Source organism: Xiphophorus hellerii, chromosome 16 (assembly GCF_003331165.1).
Source record: "Xiphophorus hellerii strain 12219 chromosome 16, Xiphophorus_hellerii-4.1, whole genome shotgun sequence".
Taxonomy (NCBI): Eukaryota; Metazoa; Chordata; class Actinopteri; order Cyprinodontiformes; family Poeciliidae; genus Xiphophorus; species Xiphophorus hellerii.
This window is the reverse complement of record NC_045687.1, coordinates 2,289,747-2,297,668: the sequence shown is the minus strand read 5'-3', so window position 1 is coordinate 2,297,668 and position 7,922 is coordinate 2,289,747.

Sequence of the window (7,922 nt, the reverse complement as noted above, 5' to 3'; positions counted from 1 at the left end):
AAGAAACATCTTGGTTGAATAATTCTAATTTTAAACCAAACTCTACCGGGGGTATGAATAATTTTGATTTATTTAGACTGCAGAATAGAAACTAGATGTTTAGCTGAGTGATTGTGGAAAGGAAAAGCTTAAAGTATCAGGGTTGGTTGACGTACAGATTTGTACGTTTGCTGATTCATTACTTTTTCCAGCTTTTTCGTAGAAATGCTTCAGCAAAGTTTCCCCTGGAAGTTTGAAAAATTGTCAGCAACTTAAAATAAGAAAGGTCACATTGGAAAATGGTGATTTCAGTGGTTGGATGTTGATTACAAAAGTCTTAGGACATTTTATCCTCGACAACTCCATGTGGAAATTATATATCAAACTTACATGAAGTCCTAACTTTCTTACTTTTATTTTTTTTGTAATTTAAAAAAGAATTAAATCATAATTGCCTTTAAAAGGTTTTAAAAAGTCTTAAACTTGATTTACAGACACTTGGAAACACTCTGTTTAACTTTTCAAACTTTAATTAGGTCACTTTCTTTTCTCTCAAAGCTAATCCAAATTGTAGAAAATCCTTTTAAGTTGGTCTCTGTGAAAGTCGAGTGTGGAGTGCTTTAACTGGGCCGGATGGCACTGACTGCATGTCGGAGCATTTATGCTTCTGCAGATTATGTCTGCAGCTCAGACCCGGAACGTCCCAGCCGGATGTTAAAGTGACAGGACGTTAAGGCGCTGCATGTTTTCGCATTACTGCTGTGGCTTTAAAAATGAGAAAACAGCTGCAGGCAGGTTGCAGGTTGTTGAGAAAACCTGTTGCAATTACAGCTTGTTACATAATTCAGCCAAGCAGACCGGTCAGCACAGCCTTTTGAGACGCCATGATGACGTTATACTCAAGCAAGAGTAGCACTACTACAACTCATTTTTACTCAAGTAAAAGTAAAAAGTAGCCGCCCAAGAAACTGCTCAAGAGCAAGAAATTGTTTGATAAGAAGGCGACTTAAGTACTAACTGTTCAAAACATCAGTCATTTGATATTTAAAAATTACATAATTAGACGGGCCAAAATGAAGGTATTTTAAAGACCAAAATGAAAATAATTCATAAAAATAACTTAATTAGAAAACAGTTTAGCTATAAAACTGCAGGTGTTTATCTGTCTGGTAAATTTCAGGCTAAAACTAAAGTTACTCAGTTGGTAGAGCATCCAGACATGCTACTCGAGTAAGAGTAGCAATAAAAAGTGAAAACTAAAGCGTAGTAAAAATACTCTTAATAGTACACTGCAAAACTATCTTAGCTAGTATTTTGATCTAATTTCTAGTACAAATAGTACACTGAAAATAAGGCAAAACTTACATAAAAGTAACTTTTCAGCAAGATAGGAGTTTAGTTTTAGTAAACAATACCTTAATATAGATATAAAAATAAATACTAGTTCCACTGACAGATTATTTCACTATACAAGACATTTTACGAAATCAATGTTATTAAATATATCTGCCAGTGGAATTAGTACTTTTGTTTTTAATCAATATTAAAAATTGTTTACTGAAAACAAACTCCTATATCTGGCTGAAAAGTTGCTTGTAAATTATTTTTTTCTTATTTCAAGTGATATTTACACTAGAAATTAGACCAAAATACTAAGATTTTGAGTTTGCAGTGTTTCCGAAAAGTTATTCAGGTAAGTGTAACTAGTTACTACCCAACTCTGCAAATTTCATATTCCATCTCTGGGTAAACCGCTGAGCGTCGTTGCGGCTCTGGAGCGCAGATTTGACTTTAAACCTTCTGCTTTTTGAATAAACTGTCCCAGCCTGACCTCGGACATCTGCAAGTCTAACACTGTAGATGAGTTGCAAACTGCAGTGTGGCAAGTCAGAGCACAGAAAAACCCTGTTAATTGGTCCAGTCTGCTGGCCCCTGTCAGACGAGGCCTTTCATGGCCTTTTCATGGCTTTCTCCTGGGAAAACCGAGGAGGCTGCCTGTAATGAGCCACACTACCTGGTTGCAAGAAGGGAAGAGAGAGGGGGGATCAGGAGGGTCGCTCGTGGGCAATTAGAGAGAAATAATGAGAGCTTTCTCTTTCTCTCTGTCTCTGTTTCTCCCCCTCTTCACCCCTCGTCTCATCCCTCCTGTGAGAACTGTGGCTCATCAGGTAACTTTTTAGGGGAGCGTCCCGTGAGAGGCTCCTCAAAGCCCAAACCAGCGCTGCAAGAGGAGCAGCAGAGCATTGTGGAGCTGCAAGAAACGTTTGTTTGCTTCATGTATGCCAAATGAATCCAGCCCGCCAAAGCTTCTGATGTGGCCCTCAGCACCTGTTAGCCTTAAAGAGAACAGCTCAGATATTATTCCATCAAATAAATCAAAGCCAAATTGCACAGTCAGTACCTCCAGGTTTTCAAGCAAAATCAGCAGATCACATTTTTTTTTTGAGCCAGGGCATTGTAGTGAATGTATTGGAAATTTTCTGCTAAAACATTGGCTTTAAGTGATGCTAACTCCCACCTGCAGGTGGCAGTGTTTCTTCCTTCTACTCCCTTTCTGCCTCGGCCTTCCTTCATGCCAAGTTATAATCCAAGATTGACAAGAAAAGATTGAGTTATAAAAAGTCACATTTAACTTCATTCTAAAGCGGAAATATTTCTAAATTAGCTCCAGAAATCAGTGATTATAATTTCTAGAAATCACAAAAACAAACGTGAAATCCTGCAGGCACTGATGAATGTGAAGAGATCTTCTGTATTAATAATTTGAATAAGTACCGAATGCAGGGACAGATATTTATTAATTATTTAGCAGTTTTTAAATGGGAAAGTTTTGAGCCACACTTGATGACAATGAGTTCGACACCACTGCACTGCAAAAACATAAAATCTTAGCAGGTATTTTTGTCTGGTTTCTAATACAAATAACTTAATCCCTTTGAAATAAAAAATACTTTATTTATCCCAAAGGGAAATTAAATGTTTTTGTAACTCATATTTACTCAGGTTCTTCAGAGTTATTATAGATCATGATAGCTGTTGGCAGGAAAGATCTCCTGTAGCAGTCTGTATTTCAGTGCACTTGAAGAACTCTCTGACTGAAGACACTGTTTTGTCTCATGAAAAGAAGGGTTAGGGTTGTTTAGAATTTTTTTTTATTGAAGAATCCTTCTTTGCATCATCATTTGAGTTATGTATTGCAAATTTTTTGCTCAGGTCCCTCTTGAAAATGAGATCTAGATCTCAACGGGGTTCACCTGATTAAATAAAGGAATATATATTTGCAAAGAACTTAGGATTTTTTAGCAATATACAGGAGCTTTTTCTAAGCGAATAATTTCTTTAATATTGTTGAAAAGTACAAGTTCCACTTACAACATGGAAACAATGTTTTGTTATAAATGAAACAATCTGTCAGTGGAACTAGTACTTTTTCATCGACTTTAAAGGAATTATTGACTTAGAATAAACAGAAAAGTTACTTATAATTTAGTTTTGTGTTATTTTGAGTGTGCTAGTATATTTGGAGTAGAAACCAAACCAAACTGGTAAGTTTTGTGTTTTTGCAGTGGTGCAGATGGGTAGAGCTGATGCTATAGATCAGCCTGCAGGTTATTACACAGAGCCCATATGAGATGCTGTGGTTTACTTTGTATGCAGTTCATTATAGTAAACTAGTTTGTGCAGCACTCATGAGGTTTTCCTTCTTTTCTGCAGCCCTTCCTTCGCCTGCTGCTCCTGTCTGGAGAGCGATTTTCCCTCCTGTGACAGAGATTGATGTGCTGCCTTTCCTCGGCTGTAATAGCACTCAGCCTCCACTGCACTTAATATCCAAATGGCACCAAATCAAAACCCCAGCCTGCCAGCCAGCCGCTAGAAACACCTCAGCAAAGTGTAGCACCTTATTTACATGCACAAAGTCAATTCATTTGAGAAGGGCTTGAGAGGTGATCAATAATTTACATGCACATAAGTGGCTGATATGTGTGAAATGGTCTGCTTGGCTTTAAGAATAATGGAGAGGAATTAGAATTGAATTGCAGATTGTTGGTTATTAGATGAAAAGATCCATGCAAATCGATTAAAACCAAATTGAAATGCTGCTGTGGGATTTTCTGTGATGATGTTGAGGAACATCAGAGTTTCTCCACAGTCTGGAATCACATTAAACATCTGAGGCAGAGAAGAAGAGACAGAAACCTGGGAACAGACCAGGAGGATGTCCTGTTCCCTTAAAGAGACAGCTGTTCATCCAGCTGTTCATCCAACCAGCTGTTCATCCGTCCAGCTGTTCATCCAACCAGCTGTTCATCCGTCCAGCTGTTCATCCGTCCAGCTGTTCATCCATCCAGCTGTTCGTCCATCCAGCTGTTCATCCAACCAGCTGTTAATCCATTTGTCCATCCATCCATCCATACATACAATCGTAAATACATCCATCCATCTTTTAGTTTAGTTTAGTTTTAGTTTAGTTTAGTTTAGTTTATTTCAGACAAACCTTTCACCGACAGTGTAAACGACACAAAGTACATAATATATTTCTTTTAAAAAAGAAACAAACAAAAAAAAACAAAAAAACAAAAACAATAAAAAAACACATCACATCGGTGATTATGAGTCTGAAAAGGAGTATGCTGAAGTATAACTTATGTGGTCATACCCCTTTTCCAGCTGTAATTTATCACAGTATTTTCAATGTCCGATATCCTTTCTGACAAAGGAAATAATAAGTATAATAAGATTTCCTCATCTAGATGAACATAGTGCATACACACACATACACATCTGTACACATGCATATATATATATTTACATATACAAACATATATACGTACATACACCCATATACACACCCATCTGCTTATAGACAAAATACACTGTTATTTTCATATCTTTATATATTTACCCACACCTGCGCCGACATGCCACCTACTTGATGACATCCTACCTAAAGTTTTGGTTCCCAACCAGGGTTATCCCCCTTGTTCTTCCTTATAACTTTGAATAATAGCTGCCTTGAGACCTTTCTTAAAATGTCTCATACTTGGACTTTGCTTCAGCTCTTTAGAGAGTTTATTCCAGATCCTCACACCAACCCCCGAAATGCACAATGTTTTCATTGTTGTACGAGCCTTCAAGGTTCTGAAGTTAAGGTTTTCTCTATAGTCATATCCCCCCACTCTATCGAAAAATAATTGTTGAATCTTTTCTGGCAATATTTTATTTCTGACTTTAAACATAATCTGTGCAGTTTGAGACTCTACTAAATCAGTGAATTTCAATAAATAAGAATCTATAAATAGATTGTGGGTATGACAGTAAAAATCAACCTTATGAACTAAGCGAATGGCTCTTTTTTGTAATGTACATAATGGTTGTAGTAACGTTCTGTAAGTGTTGCCCCAAATTTCCACACAGTAACTTAGGTAAGGTAAAATAAGTGAGCAGTACAGAATGTATAGGGCAGAGGAGTTTAAATATTTTCTAGCATTAGCAAGGACTGCAATACTTCTTACCAATTTAGATTGGACATATCTTATATGAGGTTTCCAACAGATCTTGTTTTGAATCAGTACTCCCAAAAACCTAATTTCAGTCACTCTCTCCACAATCATATTATCAATTTGTATTATTAAATCACTCTTCTCTTTACACTTACCGAACAACATAAACTTTGTTTTATCTAAATTTAGTGACAATTTGTTAATATTAAACCACTCCTTCAGTTTACATAAGTCTCGATTCATTTCAGACAACATCTTTCTTAAGTCTTCACCCGTGCCAAAGATGGTTGAGTCATCAGCAAATAATACAAAGTTAAATCTCTTAGATACCTTACATATGTCATTTATATACAAAATAAACAATTTTGGCCCCAATACCGAGCCCTGAGGGACACCACAAACAATATCCAAGCATGAGGATTGGAAATTACCCAACTGCACAAATTGTTGCCTATTGCTGAGATAATTTTTCATCCAGTGCAACACTACTCCTCTTAGACCATAACACTCAAGTTTTCTGAGTAGTATATCATGATCAATTGTGTCAAATGCTTTTTTCAAATCAATAAATACCCCAACAGCATGTTTCTTTTTATCTAAAGCACTGGTCACCTCTTCCATTAAATGCATAACTGCCATTGCTGTGGATCTTTGTGACCTAAATCCATACTGACTTTCAGTCAGTAGATGATGTTTACTAAGAAAACTTTCTAGTCTGACAACAAATGTTTTTTCCACAATTTTAGAAAATTGTGGAAGTAATGAAACAGGCCTATAATTTGTGAAATCATGTCTATTCCCTGATTTATATAGTGGGATTACTTTAGCAATTTTCATTTTTTTTGGAAATATTCCTGTTTGAAATGACAGATTACAGATATATGTTAGCGGTTTAATAATTTCCACAATCACCTTCTTAATTATTATCATGTCGATGCCATCATAATCAGTTGACCTTTTATTTTCACATTTATTTACTATATCTATAATTTCGTTTTCCTCCACTGCTGTAATAAACATGGAATCTGGGTTTCTCACTAATGCATCATTTGATATTTCATGTCCTGTGGGCTGCGGTATTTCCTCAGCCAACTTTGGGCCCACACTCACAAAGTATTTGTTAAAATTGTGAACTATCTCTTCCATATTATTTAAATGTTTATCTTCATTGTTTGTGGAGTTTTGTGGATAACTGACATGTTTAATATTTTTTCTAATAACCTTGTTTAAGATATTCCAAATACCTTTAATATTATTTTTATTTCTGTCCAATTGTTTACTATAGTAATCTTGTTTTGCTTTTCTTAAGACAACAGTCAGTTTGTTCTTGTATTTCTTATATTTATTTTCTGCCACAGTTGATCTATGCCTTATAAAATCTCTGTATAGCTTATTCTTTTTTTTACAGGCATTTTGCAATCCCTTTGTGATCCATGGATGATCAAAATATTTATTTTCAGAAGGAAACTCTACAATCGGACAATTTTTGTCATATAATAATTTGAAAATATTCAGAAAATTATCATATGCTTCATCCACGTCATTTTCTTTTAGTACTTGTGTATATATCTTGTTTTTTCCATCTCCATGTCTGAATCTTTTAATATCTGCAGTAAAATTTAAAAAAAAAATTTCCACACATCAATGTATCAGAGATTTGATTTTTATAGTATAAAACTCTGGTTTAAAAGAAAGTGGACTGATATTCAGGATGTAACGTTATTAGATCTGAGCATAAACAACATGCTGCAGCTCTGTAATATATTGATGAAATTCTGTTGTTTTCTAAATTTATGAGGAGGAAGAGGCTGAACATCTTATTCTGTCTTGTGTTCATCATTTCACCCAGCTGTGAGATCCACAGGATAAATCCACTGAGATCCTCCCACTTCCTTCCACTCTAATGATTGTCACCGATCTTTACCTGTTTTTTTAAATATCGCCTCGCTCCAGCAGAGGCTGAAAAATCGTCTCTGCTGCCCTTTTAGCGGAACGAGCCCTGTGAAGGAGACGGCGCCGGCTGCGTTTGGCGCTCGGCTTCGTTTTGAAGTTGTATGACACCAGTGATGGCGTGACAGATTTGGGTTAGGATGCAGACCTTGTTTTGATCTCGCTGTTTCTGCCTTGGAGAAAGGGACACAAACGCTGCGGCGGTGGAAATCCCTGGCTGCTGAACGCTCCGGCTGTGCACACGCAGTGGCAGGATGTGTAAAAAATGGATGTGAGGATTGTGAGATGGCCCAGGGAGTCTGTTACGCTGAGAGAAAATGTAAAGTGCTATAGTCATGGATGTAATGTAGAATGATTGTCTGTCTCCCCTGTTTATTTGCCGGTGTGAGGGCTGTAATGGAGACAAATGCTTGTCTGAGTCTGTGAACCCGGCGCTCCTCACCGATCTGCCTGCTGTTGCCGGCTGCTTCCAGAGGCATGTGAAGGCAGGTG